Source organism: Macaca fascicularis, chromosome X (assembly GCF_037993035.2).
Source record: "Macaca fascicularis isolate 582-1 chromosome X, T2T-MFA8v1.1".
NCBI lineage: Eukaryota > Metazoa > Chordata > Mammalia > Primates > Cercopithecidae > Macaca > Macaca fascicularis.
In genome coordinates this window covers 136,350,765-136,376,764 of record NC_088395.1, presented here as the reverse complement: position 1 = coordinate 136,376,764, position 26,000 = coordinate 136,350,765, and the positions used below count along the sequence as shown (strand labels likewise).

Genomic DNA, 26,000 nt, shown 5'->3' with positions numbered 1-26,000 from the left:
GTCACATGAGACCTACCTTATAACACTTTGGTGAGGATCAAATACATGAATGAATACATATAAGATGCTTATTAGAGGCCGGGCGCGGTGGCTCAAGCCTGTAATCCCAGCACTTTGGGAGGCCGAGGCGGGTGGATCACGAGGTCAGGAGATCGAGACCATCCTGGCTAACACGGTGAAACCCTGTCTCTACTAAAATACAAAAAAAATTAGCCGGGCGAGGTGGCGGGCGCCTGTAGTCCCAGCTACTCGGGAGGCTGAGGCAGGAGAATGGCGTGAACCCGGGAGGCGGGGCTTGCAGTGAGCTGAGATCCGGCCACTGCAGTCCAGCCTGGGCAACAGAGCCAGACTCTGTCTCAAAAAAAAAAAAAAAAAAAAAAAAGATGCTTATTAGAATAGCACATGGCACACAGTAAGTGCTAGCTGCCCTTACGATATTGCCTAATGCAGCGCCTAAAACTCAGATTCAATTCGGCAAACACTCGCTCAGAGCCAGTCCTAGTACCAGGCCCCAACGAAGTGGCAGTGAGGAAAACATGGATGTGAGGAAGACACCACCTGCCTTCCGGGATTGCGTGTACCTTTTCGTGTGGGCTGGAGTCGGAGCAGGGGTATGGGAGGGGGCCAGGGAGAGAGGATACATCGTCTATATAAATAATTGTAATCAGAAGCCGGGATCAAATCCCTGAGCCAGTGTGGGGGATCAAGCACCCTAGACTTGGGGGCTTCTCTTTGCCTGAAGACCTTGGCCAGATTCTGGTCTCGATGCACCCCCCACCCTCCCCACACACAGAGTCTTGCCTAGGATTTGGGTGAATTCGAGGGAAAGGGACACTGGCTTCTCTTCTTTTCTTTTCTTTTCTTTTTTTTTTTTTTTGAGATGGAGTCTCGCTCTGTCGCCCAGACTGGAGTGCAGTGGCGCGATCTCGGCTCACTGTAACCTCTGCCTCCCAGGCCCAAGCAATTCTCCCTGCCTTAGCCTTCTGAGTAGCTAGGATTACAGGTGCCCACAACCTTCCCCAGCTAATTTTTGTATATTTTAGTAGAGATGGGGTTTCACCATGTTGACCAGGCTGGTCTTGAACTCCCGACCTCAGGTGATCCTCCCGCTTTGGCCTCCCAAAGTGCTGGGATTACAGGTGTGAACCATCGTGCCTGGCTAGGACACTGGTTTCTGCATGAGCTACAGATGGCAATCTTGCAGGATGTCATTTGTTGGGTTCCAGGGCAGGATGGCATTTCTTAGGGACACCACCATACATCCCTATAGCCCCCTACAGTGGAAGGGCTCATGTTTGCCACGCCCCCTGTCTCCCCAGGATCCCCCACTGAGCTGGGAAAGGCCCTGGGCAGCCTTCTGTCCTCAGGGTAGGGCCTGACCCCAACCCGGGCTTGGCATCTCTCCTGGATTTCTAAGCTGCAAAGAGGTTTCTGGCTTCTCTTCCAATTTATTCTCTTTGTGGTTCTCAGACTGAAAACTACTTCTGCAGGGGAGAAAGGAAACTCCTGCAAGGTACCCACAATCCCATAGGTGCTTTCCTAGGGTCAGGGGCTTTTCTCATCAACACCAACCTGCCTGCAAATCTCTGGCTGCTGAGCCTCGTGTGTCCTGTAATAGCAGCCTCACTGCTAATGCCCTGTAGCTCGGGCCCCAGTGCTGGTTGCCAAGAAACTGCTGGTCGGGGTGCTTATGAGGGTTCTGACCTCATAGGGGCTGCTGAGTTTCAATTCAACAGACATTTATTAACACCTACTGTGTGCCCAACCGATGCTAGGTGCCGTGGGGGAGATGAGAGGAGGAGGCGCTGGGGAAGAGATGACTAAGACAGTGAAACAATCAGAGGCGAGGACAAGCAGCCGGGCCAGTGGCTGGTCAGGTGCTAATTGTGCTTGTTGGAGCAGAGGCCAGCGCAGCCGGGACTGGAGGTCAGCAGCAGCTGGAGGAGGGAGGGAAGGCTTTGTGAGGGATGCGGGCCTAGGCTAGACCTTGAAGGGGGGTGGGGGGAAGCAAGGGGGAGATTTGGCTCAGCAGAAAAGGAAGAAAAGACGCCTTTCTCTCTATTCCCTGGCCACGAACTGACCTTCGAAGCCTGGATGATTGTTTGGCAAGTGCGTGTCACATAAAAGACCAGGTCAGCGAGTGTGGGTGGCTCGGTGCAAACCCCTGTCTCCACTCCGGGAGATACAAACTGGCTGGCCAGCCTGCCACCCAAGCTGAGGGGATTTCATTTGAAACCCCTCCCTCACCAGACACACACACACACACACACACACACACACACACACACACACACACACACAGGCTCCTGGAGAGGGGGAGAGACGGCAGGGGAGACGTAGAGCACTTAAATGACAGGAAAACTGACATGCCACACGTGCTCATGGCAGTCGCAGGCTGGCTGGATCCCACCTTTCCCTAGGGTTTTGGGATTTCTCTGGAAGCCCAGAGCTTCAGGTGGAGGAGAGAGATTTTCATAATTGTTCCCCACTCCACCATCTGGGAAATGAAGAATGTAGAGTTTCGTGTGTTTCTGCCCAGACCGCTAAGGACTAGCCATATATTGCTTCCACTGATTCTGTGTCTCCTAAGGCTGGACATGGAGGAAGCTTGACCGTTGTTGGGTTTAATTGGATAAAAAACTCCCAGACATCCCCCTGCCACATGCACACACTCATCATTTTCCCTCTCTCACTGCCCTGCCCCCTCCCCAGCACATTTCAGCACCAAAGGGACATACCAGAGGGCCCTGACTTCTTGGTTGGGAAATCATGCCCTAAGGTGAGTTTCTCAGCAAAGAGACCCCAGCCTGCTTCCAGGGTAAGGAGGAGGGTCAGAGAGCAGGGAAGGGTGTTTTATGCAGGAAGGTCTGCAAGGGAAAGTGCCAGAACATTTCTCAGAGAGGCTAACAAGAAGCAAGCTAAGTAGTTTGTCTAGGCTGAGCAAGCTTTCCCTTGAGTTGCCACCTTCTTTTTTTTATTTTTTTATTTTGAGACAGAATCTCACTCTGTCGCCCAGGCTGGAGTGCAGTGGCGTGATCTCGGCTTACTGCAACCTCCACCTCCCAGGTTCAAGCAGTTCTCCTGCCTCAGCCTCCCAAGTAGCTGGGATTACAGGCGCCCACCACCATGCCCAGCTAATTTTTTTTTTTTTTGGTATTTTTTGTTTTTGTTTTTGTTTTTTTTGAGACGGAGTCTCGCTCTGTAGCCCAGGCTGGAGTGTGGTGGCGCAATCTCCACTCACTGCAAGCTCCACCTTCCGGGTTCACGCCATTCTCCTGCCTCAGCCTCCCGTGTAGCTGGGACTACAGGCGCCCGCCACCGCGCCCGGCTAATTTTTGTAATTTTAGTAGAGACGGGGTTTCACCGTGTTAGGTCAGGATGGTCTCGATCTCCTGACCTCGTGATCCACCCATCTCGGCCTCCCAAAGTGCTGGGATTACAGACGTGAGCCACCGCGCCCGGCCTCTTTTTTTGGTATTTTTTAGTAGAGATGGGATTTCACCATGTTGGCCAGCCTGGTCTCGAGCACCTGACCTCAGGTGATTCACTGTCTTGGCCTCCCAAAGTGCTGGGATTACAGGCATGAGCCACCGCGCCCAACCAAGTTGCCACCTTCTTGATGGGTTATTTTCTTGGCCCAGTGTGGGCACTTCCTGCCTCTCAGAACACCTGACTCTCCTGAAGCTTCCTTTCCTCTTCCAGTGTGACCCAATATCCTTCCCAATACACGTTATTGTCTAGAGGAGGAAGAGCACAGGCTCTCTACATTTATATGCCAAACTTACTGGCTGTGTGACTGTTTGCGATTGAGCTAGTTACTTAACCACTCTGGGAGTCAGCACCCACCTCACAGGGTTGGAGTGAAGCTTAAATGAGACGATGCATATAAAGCACTCAGCAGAGTGCCTGGCATGTAGTACCCACCCAGTAAGTGTTCACTGCTGTTATTATTATTCCTGTAACAGTTATTATTATTGTCACCATTTCCCCTTCACACACCCTTGAGTTTGCCAGCCTCTAGGGACCAACCACTTCTTTGGCAATGCTGGCAGGGCATGCCACACCCATTTCTGAAACTAAGAGGGAGATTTTCCAGGTTTTTCTGCTTTTTGTTAACTCGGCCATTGCACAGGATGGGAGGAGGATGTAATAGAAGGGGTGTGTGTGTGTGTGTGTGTGTGTGTGTGTGTGTTTGTAATATACTGAAAGGCAGGCAGTGCTGTAGTGAGCAAAACTCAAATCGTTAATATTTGTATTAACATGGCCTTCTTTAGTCCTTCACCATTTTCATTTTGAGCATCATTCATTGCAGAAATAAGAGTAAGTTAGTTTCTTTGAGAGAAGGCCTAATGTTGTACTCCTGGGAACTGTTTAGCAATCATCAGATTGTTGTTATTACCCTACTGAGTGTAAAATTCTGGGAGCCAACTGGCTGACTACCACTCACTCTCACCCTTCACTAGAATAGATGATGGGTCCATTCTGGGCCAATGCCCAGAGGCCTTGAGTTGAGGCTGGGGCACTGCCTTTGCCCAGAAGAGCTCCCAGGGGACTAGGGGCCATTCCCCTTCCAGAGGCCTCCCAGAGAGTAACTTGGAGGTTCCATTTGCTATTGACTGGATTGTGTTTGCTTGAGGAGCCTGTGACCACCCGCAGGGACAGGCAGCCTAGGATAAACTGGACCACCCCTGAGTAAAGCACTCCACTCTAGTCCCTTGGTCCCCACCCCTCAGTTAGAACTGCTAGACTTTGGGGGATGGGATGGTGGCAATTATTCTTAACCTCCCGAAATTCCTGATGACCCGATAACAAGGAGGTACTTAGACATAGAATGAGGAGCTAATCTTTTTCCTATAATGCCCCCTGAGGATAACAGAGGCTATTTCAGCTCCGCTAATTCTGTGAGAATCTATGCACAGAAAACACCTGTCTCATTAGGTGACCACTTCTAATTAGCCATTCTAATAGGTGTGCAGTGGTATCTCATTGTGATTTTAATTTGTATTTCTCTGATGACTGATGATGTTGAACATCTTTTCATATAGTTGCTGTCCTTATGTCTTCTTTGTTGAGGTGTCTGTTCAAATCTTTTGCCCATTTTTAAACTGAATTGTTTGTTGTCTTGTAGTTGAGTTGTGAGAGTTCTTTATATTTTTTGGATACAAGACTTGCATCAGATACATGCTTTGCAAATACTTTCTCATAGTCTGTGGCTTCTTTTAATCCCCTTCTCAGTGTCTTTTGACTTCAGCAAACATTTTTAATTTTGATGAAAGTGCAACTTTTCAATTTTTCTTTTTATGGATCATAGTTTTGGTGCTGTAGCTAAGAACTCTTCCCCTAGCCTTAGTTCACAAATATTTGGTCTCATATTTTCTCTTATAGGTTTTATAATATTAGTCTTTACATTTTAGTCTATGATCTGCTGAGTTAATTTTTCTGTTTTCTCCCTCCCTCCTTCCTTCCCTCCCTCCCTCCCCTTCCTTCCTTCCTTCCTTCCTTCCTTCCTTTCTTTCTTTCTTTCTTTCTTTCTTTCTTTCTTTCTTTCTCTCTCTCTCTCTCTCTCTCTTTCTTTCTTTCTTTCTTTCTTTCTTTCTTTCTTTCTTTCTTTCTTTCTTTCCTTCCTTCTCTTTCTTTCTCTCTCTCTCTCTCTTTTGCTTTCTTCTTTCTTTTTTTATCTTGGTCTTGCTCTGTTGCCCAGGCTGGAGTGCAGTGATGTGATTATGGTTCATTACAGCCTTGACTTCCTGGGCTCAAGTGATCCTACCACCTTAGCCTTCCAAGTAGCTGGGACCACAGGAGTGTGCCACTATGCCGGGCTAATTAAAAATTTTTTTTTGTAGATGTAGGTTCTCACTATGTAGCCCAGGCTGATCTTGAACTCCTGGCCTCAAGCTATCCTCCCAACTCGGTCTCCCAAAGTGCTAGGATTACAGGTGTGAGCCACTGCACCCAGCCTTTTTTTTCTTTATGCATATGAATATCTAATTATTCTAGCACTATTTGTTGAAAAAGCTATCATCAGTCTACTACCATTGTCTATATGTTGGCCCATTTCTGCACTCTGTATTCAATTCCATTGATTGGTCTACTTGTTTCTCTTTACATTAATGCCAACTGTTTTGATTACTGTAGCTTTATAATCATTCTTGAAATCAGGTAGTATTAGCCTTTCAACTTTGCTCTTTTTTGAAGTTGTTTTTGGCTAGTTTAAGTCTTTTGCGATTTCACATGATTTTTAGGGTTGACTTGTCCATGACATTTTCTTTTAATATTTGCATTTATCCCACTTGCGGTAATTTTTGTTGTAACAAATATGTTTGGTGTTTTATTTTATTTTATTTTGAGATTGAGTCCCACTCTGTCGCCCATGCTGGCGTGCCAGTGGTGCGATCTCAGTTCACGGCAACCCCTGTCTCCTGGGTTCAAGCAATTCTCCTGCCTCAGCCTCCCAAGTAGCTGGGATTGCAGGCATGTACCACCACACCCAGATACATTTTTAAAAAATATATATTTTTAGTAGAGACGGGGTTTCACCATGTTGGCCAGGCTGGTCTCAAACTCCTGACCTCAAATGATCCACCCGCCTTGGCCTCCCAAAGTGCTGGGATTACCGACATGAGTCACTCTGCCCAGTCTGGCATTGTTTTTGTTTGTTTGTTTGTTTTTTGACATGGAGTTTCACTCTTGTTGCCCAGGCTGGAGTGCAATGGCGCAATCTTGGCTCACTGCAACCTCCGCCTCCCAGGTTCAAGCAATTTTCCTGCCTCAGCCTCCCGAGTACCTGGGATTACAGGCATGTGCCACCACACCCGGCTAATTCTGTATTTTTAGTAGAGACGGGATTTCTCCATGTTGGTCAGGCTGGTCTGGAACTCCCCACCTCAGGTGATCCACCCGCCTCGGCCTCCCAAAGTGCTAGGATTACAGGTGTGAGCTACCGAGCCCGGCTTGTTTTTTATATCTTATTTTATAATCATGTTTGTCTCTTATGTTACCATTATTTTAGATGATGCTTATCTTTTAATTGATATTCTTTTTTTTTTTTTTTTTTTTTGAGACGGAGTCTCGCTCTGTCTCCCGGGCTGGAGTTGCAGTGGCCGGATCTCAGCTCACTGCAAGCTCCGCCTCCCGGGTTCACGCCATTCTCCTGCCTCAGCCTCCCGAGTAGCTGGGACTACAGGCGCCGCCACCTCGCCCGGCTAGTTTTTTGTATTTTTTAGTAGAGACGGGGTTTCACCATGTTCACCAGGTTGGTCTCGATCTCCTGACCTCGTGATCCACCCGTCTCGGCCTCCCAAAGTGCTGGGATTACAGGCTTGAGCCACCGCGCCCGGCCTTAATTGATATTCTTAGCCTAAAAAGTTTCTTAACTTTATTATGCATTTGTAAAATAGGACTACTTATTTGTTATTTGCTCTTCATTTATTACCAATTTTTGGTGAATAAATCCATGACTATCTGCCTCATACATCATTTTATAGATGCCAATCATATTCTTGTTCAGCCTCGTCTGTCCAGAAAACAAAAGGCTTCTTTAAATAAAATGTTTTCCTCATGTTCTCTTGAATCACTTTACTTCTCAGACCTGATCCAGAATGAAGTGTTTCCTGAGGGTTCAGTGATCAACCAATAACCCCAGGGTGGAAACACTGTGGTTTTGTACAAAGAGAGAATGCTTTGGTGATGACCTGATCATCAACTGCCTTCTCAGTGCCACTTGGAATAAATGACTCTAGCTAATAAATCTTGCCCCTAACAGAGGCCTGGAGCAAGAGAGGAAAAGTAACATTAGAGCCTTGGAGTCATTTGCCCAACTCTACAGCTACCTTACCCCTCGTCTGTAGCCCGAAGATCTATCAGGACCTGTGGTCTCATTTCTAGGGATCTCACTCTTGTTGAGAATTTACGTGGACTTCATTAATGAATGCCCACTTCTGTATTAGTCAGAAGATGAAATGGGCTTTGATCCCATGGATTTTACTACCTGTTGGGGAAACAAGAGATACCCATGAAATAATTAAAGGGCAATTCAAGACCCTGTGGGATTAATAAATCTTGTGGTAGAATTTAAGGGTCATGGGGGTTCAGAGAAGGGGGTTCCATGGGTGCAGACCATAATTTTGAGGGTATAACCAGCTCTGTAGGTTGGGGGACGTGATTGGGACCTTGCTGGATAGGCACTATTCGATTAGCCAAAAAGGAGCAAGCAAAGGCATGGCAGGCCTGAGAAACTCCGTGAATGAGCCTGGAATGTTCCCTCAGGGGACCATGAGGAGACCACTGGGCTTCAAGCCCAGGCTTAAGTTGGGAAATCATGGGAAACAAGCCGGAGTAGGTAGGGTGGGGTCAGACTGTGAAGGACCTTTGGAAACTAACTGAGCAGATGAGTTTGGACCATAAGGCTCTGTCGAGTCCGGCTGGTGTGGTCACAGCCATCGATGTCAATGTGTGTCCTGGAGTAGGAGTTGGCGCAAGCTCAGAAGCTGAGGGAGGAGCTAGGCAGAGGCTGGGCCAAGACTGGAACTTGATCTTCCTCACTCCCAGTCAAGTGGGCTTTCTGCCGCACCAGGCCTAGTTTTTAGCTTTCCAAAGGATTTTCACATTCACTCCATATAGCTTCCTAACAGAACCCACAGGTATGGGGTATAGATGGTGAAGACCAGCTCACTCCATGGCTACTGGGATGACGGGAGGTAGAACCACCGAGAAACACCCTATTGCTCACCTGCTGGTTGGCCCCACCAGGTGACCACTTGCCCTGGAGCCCCTTCTCAGGCTCAAACATGTTAGTTCCAGATGGTCTCCTTAAATGAAAATGTTTTAAGAGCCAGGCGGTGGCTCATGACTGTAATCCTAGCACTCTGGGAGGCCAAGGCTGGTGGATCACTTGAGGCCAGGAGTTAGAGACCAGCCTGGCCAACATGGCAAAACCCCGTCTCTAGTAAAAACACAAAATTAGCAGGGCGTGGTGATGCGCGCCTGTAATCCCAGATACTTGGGAGACTGAGACATAAGAATCGCCTGAACCTGGGAGGTGGAGGTTGCAGTGAGCCCAGATAGTACTGCTGCACTCCAGCCTGGGCAACAGAGTGAGACTCTGTCTATATATATATATATATATGTGAGAGATGACACTTAACACAATATCAGCTATTAACACATTAACACTAAATGGTTTATGATTTTTTTCTGAGTGGTAGACAAACTTGTTCTAGGGAAGATGAGATGGTGGCCTGAAAGCTTTTTGTTTTTTTAGTTTGTTTGTTTTTTGAGATGGAGTATCGCTTTTGTCACCCAGGCTAGAGTGCAGTGGCGTGATCTCGGCTCACTGCAACCTCCACCTCCTGGGTTCAAGCAATTCTCCCACCTTAGCCTCCCGAGTAGCTGGGATTACAGGCTCCTGTCACCACACCCAGATAATTTTTGTATTTTTAGTAGAGACAGCATTTCGCAATGTTAGCCAGGCTGGTCTCGAACTCCTTACTTCAGGCGATCCACCCGCTTTGGCCTCCCAAAATGTTGGGATTACAGGCGTGAGCTCCTGCACCCGGCTGGCCTGAAAGTTTCGATAGAGGGAAGAAATGTGGAGCCCCAATGGCCACTATGGTCAGTAAGCCTGCGTGGAGCTCTGGATAGCATGAAATCTCTAGGGAGGGAGGCCCGAGGCTGCGAGAGCCCTGTGACGTGGCATGCCTGTGGTTACATAGCCCATTAATGGCAAAATTGACTTAGCAGAGTTTTTCCAAACTTTCCTACCCAAGTGCTCCCAAACTACTGAAAACTGTATTCTAGAGACCTAGAAGGACATAGTCTCTTAAAATTTCTTGGAAGTATGACTTTTGATCTTAAATGTGAATGTTGCAATCTACTGCCTCGAGTACATTTTAAGTGATTTATCAGTGAACAAAATGGAGGCCCCTGGAAAATGAGCCCGATCCGGACTGTGGCTTTGACGCCTAGTCTGGGGCTTGGTCAGCTTTGGCATGCAGGCCCTGTCTCTGTAGGACCTGCCTACAGGTGGGTCAGAGGTTGAACTTTCAGAAATTTAGCCTCAAGTGCTGTAAGGGAAATCTGTCACCCTCAGCATCTTCATTTGCTTGTGGTCTCCATCCCTGTCTCCCTTTGTGATTCAAACACATTCGATGGAAAAATCTAGGCCCTTCTGTCCTGGGAGATAATGTTTTTGGCTCGCTCAGTGGTTAGCTCTGGCCTCATCCTAGCCTTTGGGTGGGTGCATAGATCCCAGGATGGGTTGGACACAGACAGCTTGGGACCCATGAGGCTCAGAAGCCTGGGTGTGGATTGGCCAAGATTGTGCCCAAGGACTTGCCAGCCTCATCTCCTCCATCACAGCCAGCCTGCAGCCCCTCATTCAGCCTTACCTTTAGCTTAGAGTGTTTACAGTGCTCTCCAGTAAGAAACAAATATATCTGCCTGGACTCGCAGTGCCTTCCAGCCTAGAGCTACCCTCCATCATCTCTGGGTGGCTAAGGACAGAAGAGCTGTGGAGACACTTCAGGTCAAAGTTAGCTTCCTTAGCAGCACCAGCGTCTCATTCCTGTCTCCATAGCCTGCAGATAGAGAAGGTACAATTTAAAAAGAACGCATGCCCTCTCCAGCTTGAGCAAGCTGCATAAAGCACTATGAATATTCAGGTTTAGCTCTGGCAGGCAGGGCCCCAGGCACTGCGGGCCTGTGCCAGGCAGCAATCCTTCGTCCACACCCCCTGCCTGCCTGTGGCTCAGGGGGGCTCCGGGCTGCGGGAGCCCGTAGTGACGAAAGAGCAGGTAGGGCCCTGGGCAGGCTGTCTGGGCCAGGCAGGGCGGGGGCAGCCGGCTGGGTGAGGCCCAGATCCCCCAGGCTGATAAGGCAGCCTGTAAACACCCTGCAAGGGGAGGGGGCAGAGGGCAGGCGACCAGATGGCAGGAGAGGGGGGAAACCGGAGCCCAGGCCTAGCTGCAGGAAGTGGGGCTCGATGTGGAAACATCCTGTCCAGCGGGGGCTAGGCTGGTGGCCATCAAGGATCACTCCCTCCACCACGAAGGCAAGCTCAGTGCAAGGTGGGGCTGCTGGCCTGGGCGCCAGGCCAAGAACCTGGTTCCTGACATCTCCAAAGGACACGATCAATGGGTCTCTATTATGGGTTGTTCTACCACCTAGCACTGCTGAGGCGAAATCAGAACTGAGCTGCCCCTCATGGAGACAGTCAGCAGGATTGTCTGAGAGAATTTGACTCTCAGGGGGAAATCTTCATCATCACTATCAGTGAGGAGCATCGATTCGAACACTTAATTGTGTCAAAGGCCTCCTGCAGCAACCAAAGGAGAGCCACGAATCTGACACTCCGTTCTATTCTGCCTTATAGTGCTCACTTTTTTTTTTCTTTTCTTTTCTTTTCTTTTTTTTTTTGAGATGGAGTCTCGCACTGTCACCCAGGCTGGAGTGCAGTGGCATGATCTCGGCTTACTGCAACCTTCGCCTCCCGGGTTCAAGAGATTCTCCTGCCTCAGCCTCCCGAGTAGCTGGGATTACAGGCATGCGCCACCATGCCCAGCTAATTTTGCATTTTTAGTAAAGACAGGGTTTCTCCATGTTGGTCAGGCTGGTCTTGAACTCCCGACCTCAGGTGATCTGCCCGCCTCAGCCTCCCAAAGTGCTGGGATTAGAGGTGTGAGCCACCGCACCTGGCTTTTTTTTTTTTTTTTTTTTTTTTTTTTTTTTTTTTTTTAGAGACGTGTTTCATCATGTTGTCCAGGCTTGTCTCAAACCCCTGGCGTCAAGCCGTCCTCCCACCTCAGCCTCCCAAAGTGCTAGGATTACAGGCGCAAGCCACCATACCTGGCCCCTTGCAGTACTGAACCTCAGAGGTTCAGAACTGGCCGAGCTTAGCAACACATTACCAAACTCGCCCACTTCACTTTACAGATGGGGAAACTGGGATCCAGAGAGGGGCAGGGACTTGGCCACATTAATGGCAGACCTGAAATTAAAGTCCTTGATTGGAAGTGTTTTCCACTGCTTACCCCGAGGAAAGCAGCTTGCATAAGGTTGGACCTGCCATGCATACTCCGTGACCCTGTACTTACCCTTGCTAGGATTATAGGGAGGCCGGGAGGAGGAAACAGCCTTGGAGCCATCAACCAGAAGACCTTAGCTTATGCATGGCCTTCAGTGGGCCGCTGCCCCTCTCTGGGCCTCAGTTTAAAAAAAAAAAAGACAACTGCTTTATTAGATATAGTTCAAATACCATAAAATTCACCCTCTTAAAGCGTACACTTCAGTACTTTTTAATCTATTCACAGAGTTGTACATCCATCACCAGAATCCATTTTAGAACATTTTCGTCACCCCCAGGCAGGGCGTGGTGGCTGATGCCTGTCATCTCATTTCTTTGGGAGGCTAAGGCAGGCAGATCACTTGAGGCTAGGAGTTTGAGACCAGCCTGGCCAACATGGTGAAACCCCATCTCTAATAAAAATACAAAAATGAGCCCAGTGTGGTGGCACACACCCGTAGTCTCAGCTACTCAGGGGGCTGAGAATAACTTGAACCCAGGAGGCAGAGGTTACTGTGAGCTGAGATCGCGCTACTGCACTCCAGTCTGGGTGACGGAGTGAGACTCTGTCTCAAACAAAACAAAACAAAACCCAAAACATTTTCATCACCCTCAAAAGAAATCCCATACCCATTAGTATTCACTCCCCATTTTCTCCCAACCCTTGGGCCTCAATTTTGAAGATATTTCCTACAAACATGTTTTGAGGGGGTGGAGCACCCAGCAATATTGTTTAGGCAGATGGGCTACCAAGCTTACTAGGAACTTCAATACAAGGAGACTCTACCACAGAGAATAGGGTGGGCCCGTGATTAGTCCCCTGGCCCTGGGCCTGGCACCTATGAGGTGTTCAAGGCTGACTTTCCATAAATATTTGAATAAACATGTGAACCAACACCCTAAGATAAGAGCCCAGACTTACATTATGTGTAAGCCAAAAGCAAGTGTATATTTATGGGGCAGGGACCATGCTGTGGCTACTTCAGGTTTGGAGCCAGGAACTCTCTGGAAACAGCAGAGCTTATAGGAAGAGTCGGCCTCCACATCATCAGAGCTGGAAGGCTCCCCCTCCACAATACTCTGTCTCCGCAACTGACCACAAGAGCTCACATGGTCACCATTTTGGTGCAGACTGGGCCCAGGAAGTTAGAATTGACTTACTAGATGGAGCTTGGGTTGACATTGAGTCCTTGAGGGGCATGGGACACAAGCCTGGGAAGCCTCTGTTGAAGCGGCCTCACAGGGCCTCTGAAGCTTGGAAGTGGAGAGCTGTGAGCCAGACTTGAGCTAGGGATCTTAGCAGATGGTTGCTAGCATGGACAGAGGGAAAAGCAGGGACTTCAAGATCAAGGTCACACCGGCCCCAGTTTGAGTTCTGCCTCCATTCTCTGGCAGTGGTGGCCTTGATCATGTTACCTAATCTCTGAGCTTCACTTCTACTGTTTTTCAAATGAAACTGTTAAAACAGAATTATTACCAAAACAGATTTCACTGAAAACAAAGTTCATTTCATGTAGTAGTTGGAAATAAAGCTAGGTTCAAACCCCGGCTGTGCCACTGGCTGGCTCCTTTGCAGGGACGGTGTAGTGTAAGACTAAAAGGAGATACTTTATATCCAGGGCCTGGTGCTACAGCAATCCCACAGCCCGCACCCCAGAACTACACATCCCTGCCACCTTCCCTGCACACCACCCTGTCACCTTGTCAGTTTTACTGTTTGACCCTCCTTTTCCCAAAGCAGGGGGAGCAACTTGAAGTGGTATCAGAGAGCGCAAAAGAAAATCTTGCCCACATTTACGCGAGCACCCACGCCCCTCCGCCCCTCCCCCAGCAGGCCATGCCCGAGGCCACAGTGGCCACACCCACCACACTGGGCCCACCAGCGGCTCAGGTCACTGCCAACCCCACAAGTACTCGCCCTGAGCTGGCACCAACCTCAAGCGCTTCCACCCCCTCCACCCAAACGCGTGCCACCAGCTTTAAGCCAGGCTTGCAACCAAACCCTGGCCCTGGGTTTGTGCTGCAGATGTAGGGAGGGGCTGGCAGAAGCCCAGGTGCACAACCAGATGTTGTCTCTAAGGTTTCCTTGGTGTTCTCCCTACCAGCTGTGAAGCCGTATTCACTCCAGCTTGCAGGAGTGGACAAGCAGGCACTCCCCTCAGGGGCGGCGGGGTCCTATCTTGAAGGAACTGGTTCCTCTTTGTCCTGGGGGGACATAGAGTGAGAGGGGACAGGGAAAATGGGACCCTGCTCTCTCTCTCTTTTTTTTTTTTTTGAGATAGAGTCTCGCTCTGTCGCCCAGGCTGGAGTGCAGTGGCGTGATCTTGGCTCATTGCAACCTCTGCCTCTGGGTTTCAAGCGATTCTCCTGCCTTAGCCTCCCGAGTAGCTGGGATTACAGACGCCCGCCACCATGCCTGGCTAATTTTTGTTTTTTGTTTTGTTTTGTTTTTTGTTTTTTTGAGACAGAGTCTAGCTCTCTCACCCAGGCTAGAGTGCAGTGGCGTGATCTCAGCTCACTGCAACCTCTGCCTCCTGGGTTCAAGTGATTCTTCTGCCTCAGCCTCCTGAGTAGCTGGGACTACAGGTTTGCACCACCACGCCTGGCTAATTTTTGTATTTTTAGTAGAGATGGAGTTTCACCATATTGACCAGGCTGGTCTCGAACTCCTGACCTCGTGATCCACCCGCCTTGGCCTCCCAAAGTCTGGGATTACAGGTGTGAGCCACCACACCCGATCAATTTTTGTATTTTTAGTAGAGATGGGGGTGTCTCCATGTTGGCCAGGCTGGTCTTGAACTCCTGACCTCAAGTGATTCACCCACCTCGTCCTCCCAAAGTGTTGGGATTACAGGTGTGAGCCACCGTGCCTGGCCCCTGGTCTCATGCCAGGAGGCCTGGCTGGACAGGGTTCTTGGCCAAAGATATAAGAATATGGCCTCCGAGCTGAGAGAGTTATGAAGATCACCTTCTCAGCCATTTTTTTTTTTTTTTTTTTGCAGGCCCATCCAGAACCATCATTTATAGGAATCCCTTTAGCTTCTTGCACAGCTGCTTGAACCTCAGGGAACAATATGACCACGGGGAAGCCAAGGTGATTGTGTCCATTCACCACGAGGACCCCGAACCAGGCAGCAAGGCTTCTAGAGTCAGCATCACGTAGTTCTGGCCTGTCCCCAGGAGGACTGCCAACTGGGCAGAGAGGTCCAAAGCCTCAGGCTGCTTATAGCTGTTCTGACCCATGGCCTTGGGAGGGTCTCACTGAGTGGGTCACCTGCCTGCACAATAACCTCACAGGCACACAGCCCTACGGCTAGGAGCCCCACCTTCCTTGCAACAGCACCTGGGAGGTACTTATGAGTGTAAGTCACCACACCAAGTCATCAGCCACCATGGAATGTGAGAGTTTCCTGCTCCATCACCCAGAAAATGCCTCTACCCTTGACCCACATGTGATATAATACAGTTGACCCTTGAACAACATGGGTTTAAACCGCACAGATCCACTTTATATGTGGATTTTTTTTTTTTTTTTTGAGACGGAGTTTTGCTCTGTCACCCAGGCTGGAGTGCAATGGCGCAATCTCGGCTCACTGCAACCTCCGCCTCCCGGGTTCAAGCAATTCTCCTGCCTCAGCCTCCCAAGTAACTGGGATTATAGGCACGCACTACCATGTTGACCAGGCTGGTCTTGAACTCCTGACCTCAGGTGATCCGCCTGCCTTGGCCTCCCAAAGTGCTGGAATTACAGGCGTGAACCACCGTACCTGGCCTATATGTGGATTTTTTTTTTTTTAAATAATATTCCCAAGATTCGAAACCTGAGTACAGGGAGGGCCACCTTTTTGGATTTGTGGGCTCCATAGGCCAACTGCGGGACTTGGGTGTGCGTGGATTTTGGTATTCACAGGTGGTCCTGGAACCAATCCCCAAGTATGCCAGGGGACAATTGTACTTTGCCCTCCATTGTTGCCTGTGTCCATTGGTGCTAGGGACAAGGTCCCTGCAAAATTATGAAGTGACATTGATTTCAATGTCATCTGCCCCAATGAACTAACCTCTCATCCTCTTGCTTCATTAAACCTGTCTCTCCATTCGAAGCCACCCTGGGCTAGTCCCTCCTGGACATTGACCTCAGCATTTATATTCCAGTTTTTTATCCAATCCTCTAAGATCAGGCTCACTCCATCCCTCAAGGTGACAGCTAGGTAAAGTGATAAAGTCATTTCTACTCATCTGGTAGCAGGAGAGGGTTTGTGGAGAGGATTTGTGGTAGCAGGAGAGTCCCAATCTCCCTCCCAGGTACTGCATCCGCCTGTACCTGCTCCTAGCCCAAAGTAGTCTGGTAGACCTGCCACTGGGGCGTCCCCTTGTGTAGACAGCTGTCTCCTCGGCCTTCCTGTGAGGGATCCTCCCCACTCACCACGCAGGGCCCTCCCCTCTCTGCACTCCCTGACCTGTGTGAGGCAGGGGCGGGGCTGGGAGGGCTAGCAGGCCCCGAAGGGGAAACTGCTGAAACCTCTGGGACAGGAAGTGGCAGAGAAGGGCTGTTTCCGCTGGCAGAGCAGGGGTGCGGTGAGAGCTGGCCCTATCTCCTACTCCACTGCCTGTCTGCTGTGGGCCCTGGGAGACTGGGGAGAGGTGAGAGTCCTTTCCCTGCCTCCCTCCCAGAAAAGCAGAGGCTTTTAGCCCACCTGACTGGAGGGAGGGGAGGGCTCTTTCAGAGGAGGCCATCTTCATTTTGCAAGGAGAGGAATTCTGAGAGGAGGGCAGAAAGGTCAGCAGAGGGGAAGGGTGGGGCAGGGCAGGTGAGTGTGGAGTGAGGGAGGCCCACTGCGGGGGGGGGGGGGGCGGGGGGCAGCGGAAAACCACAGCTGGGCAGAGGACCCTTCTGTAAGCTTTTGTTCTGAGGATCAGGACGGTGCCTGCTAAGAACTGTGGGAGATGGCAATGCAGTTGATCACTGCCTGTCTAAGTCCTAGGGCTAGACAGGCCCTTAGATCACCTCCCTCATTGTGCAGATGAGGTAACCGAGGCACACAAAGCAGAAGTGACCTGCTAGAGGTCACATCATGGGCAGAAGTCACGTCTCCTAACCCCAGCCCAGGACCTTCTTTCTGATGAGAATCTGCTGAGTTGTATTTGGCATCCCACACCTCCCTGCAGGCACCTCCATCCCCAAGTGCTCTGTGACATTCTTCTCAGAAATGAACATGATTGGGTAAGTGTGGTGGCTCACGCCTGTAATCCCAGCACTTTGGGAGGCGGGGGTGTGAGGATGGCTTGAGGCCAGGACTTGGAGACCAACCTGGGCAATACAGCAAGAACCCATCTCTGAAAAAGAAATAAATACAAATTTGAAAAAATATATATTTTTTGAGACAGAGTTTCACTCTTGTTGCCCAGGCTGGAGTGCAGTGGCACGATGTCGGCTCACTGCAACCTCTGCCTCCCAGGTTCAAGCGATTCTCCTGCCTCAGCCTCCCGAGTAGCTGGGATTACAGGTGCCCACCACCACGCCCAGCTAACTTTTTTGTATTTTTAGTAGAGATGGGGTTTCATAATGTTGGCCAGGCTAGTCTCAAACTCCTGACCTTAAGTGATCCACCTGCCTCGGCCTCCCTAAGTACAGGGATTATAGGAGTGAGCCACTGTGCCCAGCCTAAAATAAATTTTAAAAAACAAATGAACTTGGTGAATTTATTCACACTGAAGCCTTTAGTCCAGCACTCAGCAAACCTTTCCTACAAAGAATTGCTTGAGCCCAGGAATTTGAGACCACCCTGGGCAACATGGCAAAACCCTGTCTCAACAAAAAATACAAAAAGTTAGCCGGGCACGGTGGTATGCTCATGTAGTTTCAGCTACCTGGGAGGCTGAGGTAGGAGGATTACTTGAGCCTGGGAGGCAGAGGTTACAGTGAGCCATGATTGTGCCACTGCACTCCAACCTGGGTGACAGAGCAAAACCCAGTCACAAAAAATACATATATGAAAAAACACTATATGTCATGAAATATTTTTCTTTTGATTTTTCCCAATCATTAAAAAATGTAAAAACCAGTCTTAGCTCATGGGCCATCTAAAAATGGACCGCAGGGCTGGGTTTGGCACATGAGCCATAGTTTATAACCCCCTGCTTTGGTCTAAGAAGTCAAGCTAAGGTGTCATGAGGAAGAGGAGAGAATGTGCCAGGTGGGGAGGAAGCAAGGAAGGCTTTGAAAAGAAGGTGACATTTGCCTCAGATCTTGAAGGACTTGTGGACATTGGGCTTGCAGAAGTTGAGAAGGGGCCTGTCAGGCCTGGGGGGCAGTATGATCACAGGCACGGAGGTGGAGGTAGGGAAGGCACTGTGGAGGTTCAACATGCTCTGCATGTGTGTGGCTGCTGCTGCTGCTGCTGCTTCCTTTTTTTTTTTTTTTTTTTTTGAGACAGAGTTTTGCTCTGTCGCCCAGGCTGGAGTACAGTGGCGCGATTTTGGCTCACTGCAACCTCCATCTCACGAGTTCAAGCGATTCTCCTGCTTCAGCCTCCTGAATAGCTGGGACTACAGGAGCGCACCACCATGCCTGGCCCTAATTTTTGTGTTTTTAGTAGAGACAGGGTTTCACCATGTTGACCAGGCTGGTCTTGAACTCCTGACCTCAGGTGATCTGCCTGCCTCGGCCTCCCAAAGTGCTGGGATTACAGGCATGAGTCACTGCGCCCAGACAATTTTTTTTTTTTTTTTGTATTTTTTAGTAGAGACAGAGTTTCACCATGTTCGCCAGGATGATCTTGAACTCCTGACCTCAAGTGACCTGCCCACCTCGGCCTCCCAGAGTGCCGGGATAATAGGCATGAGCCACCACGCCCAGCCGTGGCTTCATTGTTATTGGCCAGCCCTGAATCTTTGGCTGCTGTGTGTTCTTGCCAGAGGAAAGGGTTGGCTTTTCTGAGGATGCCAGGAGACAATGAGCAGGGAAGGAGGCGAGGAATGAGAATCACTTGGGAGTCACAATGCAACTAGCTGTGTCACCTTGAGCAAGTCACTTCCTCTCCTGTGGTATCTGAAGTTGGATAATAAGAGGGATGGAAGCAATGATCTTTCAGGTCTCTTATAACTTGTAACTTCGATGTCCTGGGACTCCTCTGACTCAAGGAGAGGAATTTTTTTTTTTTTTTTTTTTTTTTTGGGACGAGGTCTCACTCTTGTTGCCCAGGCTGAAGTACAGTGGCGCGATCTCAGCTCACCACGGCACCCACCTCCCAGGCTCAAGCAATCCTCCCACCTCAGCCTCCTGAGTAGCTGGGACTACAGGCATGTGCCACCACGCCTGGCTAATTTTTTTTTTTTTTTTTTTTAGTAGAGACAGGGTTTTGCCATGTTGCCCAGGCTGGTCTCGAACTCCTGAGCTCAAGCAATCCACCCGCCTCGGCCTCCCAAAGTGCTGGGATTACAGGTGTGTGCCACCGTGCCCGGCCTTCTGTCTTAAGGAGAGGTTTTAGCAGTGCGGGTGAGAGAGAAGGAGGAACCCCAGGAGCTCTCGATGACTTCTGGAGCCGAGGCTGCCCTCCCTGTCTGGCCAGGCCCTGGTAGGCTGTCTTCCCACCTCATCCTTTCGGGCACCCCTCCCTTCTGTGAAAGGGATGCTGGAGTACTGCTCTTGTGCCTGAAGTACTGTCCTTTGCTTTTGCTGGCCTGGGGATTGGCCAGTGGCAGAAGGGCGCATTTGGGAGGAGCAGCCGGTGCCAAGCAGGCAGCAACCACACCATGGCCCCTGCTGCCCAGGAAAGTTCCAGATCTGAGCAAGGAGGCTTCGCGTTAGTTTCTAGGACACACACTGGCCTGGCAGGGACCTTGACAAAGAACACTGTCCCTTCAATAAAAGTTATCTGACTTAATATCCTGTTGGTACCAAGTCATAGATTATCCCAGCTTCTAAAAAAACCACTAATGAATTTAATTAGTCTCTAGTCAGTGTTTGTTTTCTTGAGATGGAGTCTCGCTCTGTCACCCAGGCTGGGGTGCAGTGGCACAATCTCAGCTTACTGCAACCTCCCCCTCCCAGGTTCAAGCGATTCTTTTGCCTCAGTCTCCCGAGTAGCTGGGATTACAGGTGCCCACCACCACGCCCCAGCTCCTTTTTGTATTTATAGTAGAGATGGGGTTTTGCCATGTTGGCCAGGCTGGTCTCAAACTCTTGACCTCAGGTGATCCACCCTCCTTGGCCTCCCAAAGTGCTGGGGTTACAGGCATGAGCCACCGCATCTGGCAATATCTTTTAACATTCTTACAGCGAGAACACGCTGCACATCTTGGGGTCTCTACAGCTACTGTATCTCCCCATAGTCTATCAAGTTCTTTCCTTTGGGGTGGCTCTGGGATTCACCTCCTGACTTCCAGCTACCCTACCTGGTCTCCTTCCATCTCCTCCACTCGCAGACTCATTCTTGTTTTATTTATTTATTTATTTTTGAGATGGAGTGTTCACTCTGTTGCCCAGGCTGGAGTGCAGTGGCGCAATCTCAGCTCACTGCAACCTCTGCCTCCTGAATTCAAGTGATTCTCCTGCCTCAGGCCCACTCTTATATCCAGATCAAACTGCCCTTCCTAAAGGGCTGCTTGTTATACCCCTCCCTTGCTCAAGAATCTACAGTAACTCACAGTCAGTTTCCATATTAAGTTCATATTCCACAGTTCCATGGATCCACTTATCCAGCTTCCCAAGCAATGTTCCTCTCTCCCTCTAGTCAAACTGGTTTCCTCTCTCTACCATACATTTTATAGTTGTTGCTTTTGTCCCCTCAGCCTTCATTTCATCCCGCCACCTCCATTTCCCTTTCTTCCTCTCTGTCTAGGTAAAGATATGCTTTACCACAGCCCCAAAGTAACAAATCAGACCAGGGAATTGGAAAACACGCTGGCCAGGCATGGTGGCTCACGCCTGTAATCCCAGCACTTCGGGAGGGCGAGGTGGGTGGATCACTTGAGGTCAGGATTTCGAGACTAGCCTGGCCAACATGGTGAAACCCCATCTCTATTAAAAATTTAAAAATTAGCTGGTCGTGGTTGTACGCACCTATAATCCCAGCTACTCAGGAGGCTGAGGCACACCCTGGAGACGGAGGTTGCAGTGAGCCGAGATCGCGCCACTGCACTCCAGCCCTGGTGACAGAGTGAGTGAGACTTCGTCTCAACAAAGAAAAAAAGAAAAACACGTTTGGGGCATAGCAGAGAGCTTTTGCCTACATTAGCTCATTAGCCTTTTGCAACAACCCTTTGAGCTAAGTAGGAGATCCCTGTTTTACAAAAGACGAAAGTGACCTGCCTCAACCCCAAGGCAGAGCTGGGACTTCTAGCTGGAAAGCTGATGATCTTAGGGTCTGCAGGGGCTTCTGGGGGCTCTCCTAGGCTGGAGCTGGCAGACTATTATACTGGGGTTTAGTGGCTGCCACACACTTGGGTTTCTCCCTTTTCCTGCAGTGGGTTCTCCCGTCATTGGCTTAGTGCCACTGCCCTGTGCCTCGTCCCTGAAGCACTAGAGATGGTGATGTGGTGGCCGCAGGCACTTCCAGGGGGTGCTCTTTTGGCCTTCTCAGGGCAGCTGGGGAAATAGGTTGTCTTTGTCACTAACCCTCCCCCTCCTCTTCCTCCCCTATGGGGCTTCTGTAGTGTAGTGCTCTTTCTTGCCACATAACCACAACCCAAAGAGCTGGGGCGGGGTGAGGACAGGAGACCCATAGCGCTGCACCAGCTGCAGCAGCCTGCTCCTCCCTCCCTGCCGGGCCCCCAGCCCAGGCGAGGAGTCAGCCCCTTCCCACCCAACAGCTGGAACCCTCCAGCCCCACCCTGTGTATTCTGGAGCCAGTGGGGTCCACCGTCTGGAGCTTAATGGGGCCCACAGCCCCTGTTGCTCTCTGGGAGGTCACCTGAAACTCATCATCTGGATGAACGCTTTTTAATTTTCAAAGTGCTTTTCCACTGCCATCTTTATTCACCTGAGACTCCCTGGTGAGCGCCTGCTAAGCCTGGATTACTCACAACCCTCACCCGCTCGAAGGATGACAGAAACCACAGCCCAGAAAGATGGCCGACTTTTCCATGGTCACACATCTTGCTAGGATGCAGCCGGAACGCTTCCCTCCTCCTCCTCCCGGACCCTAGGCAGTCTACACTGTGGGTGGGCTGTGGGTCCCCTGGAGAAAGAGGAGAAAGCATCTCTTTGCCTGGGACCTGCCATGTAATCACTCCTCCTCTGGGACAGACCAAGGCCTGGAAAGAAGGTAGGGGAAGAGGAGAGCTGAGAAGGGTGTGAGAGCGGGGCCTGTAACTGGGGAAGAGTCCTGGGCCCACCTCGCCGTCAGAGTTGGGACAAGCCCTATGCTGGAATCAGGTGGTGACAGAGGAGCAAGGAAGGAAACTGGGTTTCTTGTAAATAAGCGCAGAGAAACCCCAACCAACAGAGCTTGCAAAACCTTTCTTTTTTCCCTCCCTCTTCCTGGTTTCATCTCAAATGGAGTGGGTGGTAGAAAGAAAGGAATAGGAGAAAGAGCTGACAAAATAGCGGTGACTAGGACCCCTTCACTGGGCACTTGCTTAAGGAGGAGGGTTAGCTTGCTCATTGGAGTCCAGTCGTAACTGGACTGAGGTTGTGGGTTCGAGTCCTGTGGATGGGTGAATTCTGCTTTGCTCAGGACTACAGACTGGATATAGTCCTGACTCTGGCCTTCTGTCTCTTAAATTCACGCCACTGGTCACATGGTGCAGCAGGCAGTTCCCTGCTTGAGGACTATTCGCCGGAGGACGGGCTGTTTTTCAGTCGAGGGTACAGCTGTTCCTGGGGTAGTTTCCATTTTGCTTGTGGTTGTGGGGGAGGGGTGTTGAGGGAGTGGGAAATGGCATGAAGGAAATTGTCACTTCCTTTCCAGAGAATTCCAGAAAGGTTTCATGGAGGATGAGGTATTTCAGGAGTTAGAGCTGGCTCCGAGGGGACAAGGAACCGGAGAAGGAGAATTGTGCTTTGTGGCCCAGCTGACCATCTGGCCTCCATGTTTCCTGGCATGTGTGAAAATGCCACGGGTGTTACCGGCAATTCTGTGAGAGCCATTGGCTCAGCTGAACGGGTGTAGATTTAAACTCACTCCACGGAGACTGTGGACGTGGCTTTCACATTAGGGCTATTTCCTGTAGGGGAGGCTCAGATGAGTGGTTGCTGGACACTGCCTGGTATGTTTCAGTGACAGCCCCAAGAAGGGTCTGTGCGTCTGAAGGGGGCTGAGTTGTGACACAGGAGCAGCCCAAACCACTTCTATTTTGCTTCGGTTTTGAAATGCAGTCAGAGCCACAGAGGTGTCTATTTGTGGGCCGGGAGGTCGGCGCCTTCGCCTGCACACTCCCTCCTGCGGTCCATACACTCAGAGAGCACCCAGGGGCACAGACTCTCGCACAGGCTTTGCTTTTGGCCCAAGTAAGACAGGCGCTGGGAGCCAGAGACCCTGTAGGGCCTCAAAGGGGGCGAAGGGAGTGGAGCTCTTGCCACCCTGCCAGTGGACTGTGACTGGAGCAAGCTGTGAGCTGTGCAAGGATGGGGCAAGGTAGGGGAATTCACCACCAGTTACTAAGGGTTCCCAGGCACCTCAATTCCCCGAGCCAAGTGTCCGTGTGTGCCCCCTGAATCCTCCACTCACTGGGGAGGCAGCATCCAGGACTCTAGGCTACGGAAGCTGCATCCCAGCCAAAGGGCCCACTGGAGGGGAGCCCCTGGTGGGGGCCTCCCTGGCCTGCAGGGCGCACCTCCTATGGTGGTGGCATCTTTGGTTTCAGGTTCCTGGGAGAACGAGGTTATTTTGAAGGACTGAAGGGGGGTTCACTCCTCTGCTGGGGAGAGTGAGTGAACATGCAAATGAGCTGCTCTCCACCTCTCACTTTCAAATCCTCAAACATCTCAAGGGGGAGGGGGAAACTTTCTGGACTGGAAGGTTAGGGCGGGATGGTTTCTCAGCCTCGGCCAAAAGAGTAGGACAGCTACTTCCTCCCCCTCCAGCCCTTCAAGACCTTAGCTTCAGGCTCGGGGCAGATGATCACGAGGATGAGCCTTGGGTGCCGGGTACAGCCTCACAATACCTCACAAACTCGAGCCCTCAAAGCCTGCATCCACCAAGTCCTGGATTTTGCTACTTCAACATGTGGACACAGAAAAGAATGCCCTGGGAATCATCTCTCTTTGATTTCAAACCTCTCTGCATTGGTGACCAAGGATCCCATTCAATGCAGTGCAGGGCCCTGGCTGCCTCCCTCCCCCACCAGCTCCCTAGCACATGGACTTTGGGGGATCTCACCCCCGTGACCCATGGGCCACATAGCTGGGACTGGCATTCTCTTCCTGAGAACCCCACCCCCATCTTCAGCACAGCCACTTCCAGCCAGCATTAGCTCGGGTTTGTCATTCTCACGAAGGCAGCTGAGGCTGGCCCAGAGGAGGAACTGACAACTGAGCTTGCGGCTTTGCCGGCCAGACCAGGGCAGCCCTTTGACACACAGAGGCTCTCGTGCACACGTCTCCATGCTTGGGACACATGCACACACCCTGCACACGCATATACCTACAGTGCGCTTGCACAGCCACAGCCAACACAAATAGCGCACCCGGGTAAATGACAATGCAAAAACATACAGAGGTCACCCCAGAAGGTATGCGCATTTTTCTCATTCTCACGTAAGGCAGAGTACGTGACACCTACCCGCATCCACTGTGTACAGATAAATGTTGCCCAGAGAACACACCTCACAGTTGCTGACTGACCCATACCACAAATCTATCCATCCATCCACCCATCCACCCGTTCATCCCTTCATTCGTTCATGCATTCATTCCACAAACACAAATTGAGTGTGTTACATGCCACACATGACGCAAGGTGCTAAGGTTTCATCAATGTACAACTCAGTTGTTCCTGCCCTCAAGGAAGCCTCTGTCTTATGGGGGAGGTAAGGAAGGTGCATAAAAGTAGCCCAGGCAGACAGCACCAGCAATGAACCCGCAAACTTGAAATCCTGATCTGGAAAGAAGAGATGAGCAAGCCCAAAGGGAAGGGCTATAGCGGGTGACCTTGGGGGAGGGGACACACACAGGAGTTTCATGTTTAGACAAAGTGGGATTAGGTGAAAGTGATCACCTTTAATTTGATTAGTATGAGAATGTTTCCTGGGGGCAGACAGAAGGCCTGTGGGAGGGCGGGAGCTGCTGTGGAATGCAAGCCTTGGGGCGCTTAGGTTAGTGGCGGGAGGTGGGGGGACAGACCTTCCAAGCATAAATGGCCTTGGGAGGCTTCACAGACCAGTGGAGAATGGGTTGCAGACAGGGTCTGGTGGGGGTAGGGTGGTGGTGGGAGGAGTGAACCCAGGGCAAGGGCTGCAGGTTCCCAGGCGCCTCCTCCCAGTACTCAGCCTCTCACTCGTCCAAAGGGTCATTCAGACCTGACAGGTTGAGTTGAGCGACTTCTCCCGACTTTTTGCTGGGGTGGGTGGAAAGGTGTGGGGGTGAGGGTGGGGGTGGGGTGAGGGCACGGCCAGCCCTGTGGGCTAACGGAAAGGAAGTAGGAGAGGCCTGGGTGTCTCCTGTGGGGGAGAGCGGTCATCAGGGAGGTCACCGTGGTCCCCCTCCCTTTCCTCCCCTTTGCCCCTCTCTGAAGTTCCTCATTTCTTTCCGGGCCAGGAGAAGGTTTGGCCACCCCGGCACTGCCAAGGGAGTGTCAAGGAGGTGGAGTGCAGTGTGTGGCTCCCACTATGGTGCATGGCCCTAATTCTTCAGGCGCTCATGGTGAGGCCAGGCTGTTCGTGGACCCACCCACATGCACATCCACACACTCAGAACCGAGCTCAGGGGACGAAAGACGTGGCGCCTGGAAGTGGAGAAGCTCCAGTGATGGGGTGGAGGAGTAGAGCTGGCTGGCGAGGAGGG

At 50.7% G+C, this 26,000-nt stretch overlaps 1 protein-coding gene across 4 annotated transcripts in view; it reads left to right on the top strand.

The window, feature by feature from the left end:
- The window catches only part of ELF4 (E74 like ETS transcription factor 4), a 47,470-nt gene that overhangs the window by 3,388 nt on the left and 18,082 nt on the right, over positions 1-26,000 (top strand). The window contains exon 1 of one of the 4 annotated variants that reach the window (XM_065538004.2): positions 21,736-22,323. The exons of the other annotated variants lie outside the window; for them this stretch is intronic. The gene's annotated coding sequence lies outside the window, so the exon portion shown is untranslated. Of the gene's footprint in view, positions 1-21,735; positions 22,324-26,000 lie in introns of those variants that run through there. 4 annotated transcript variants of the gene reach the window in all.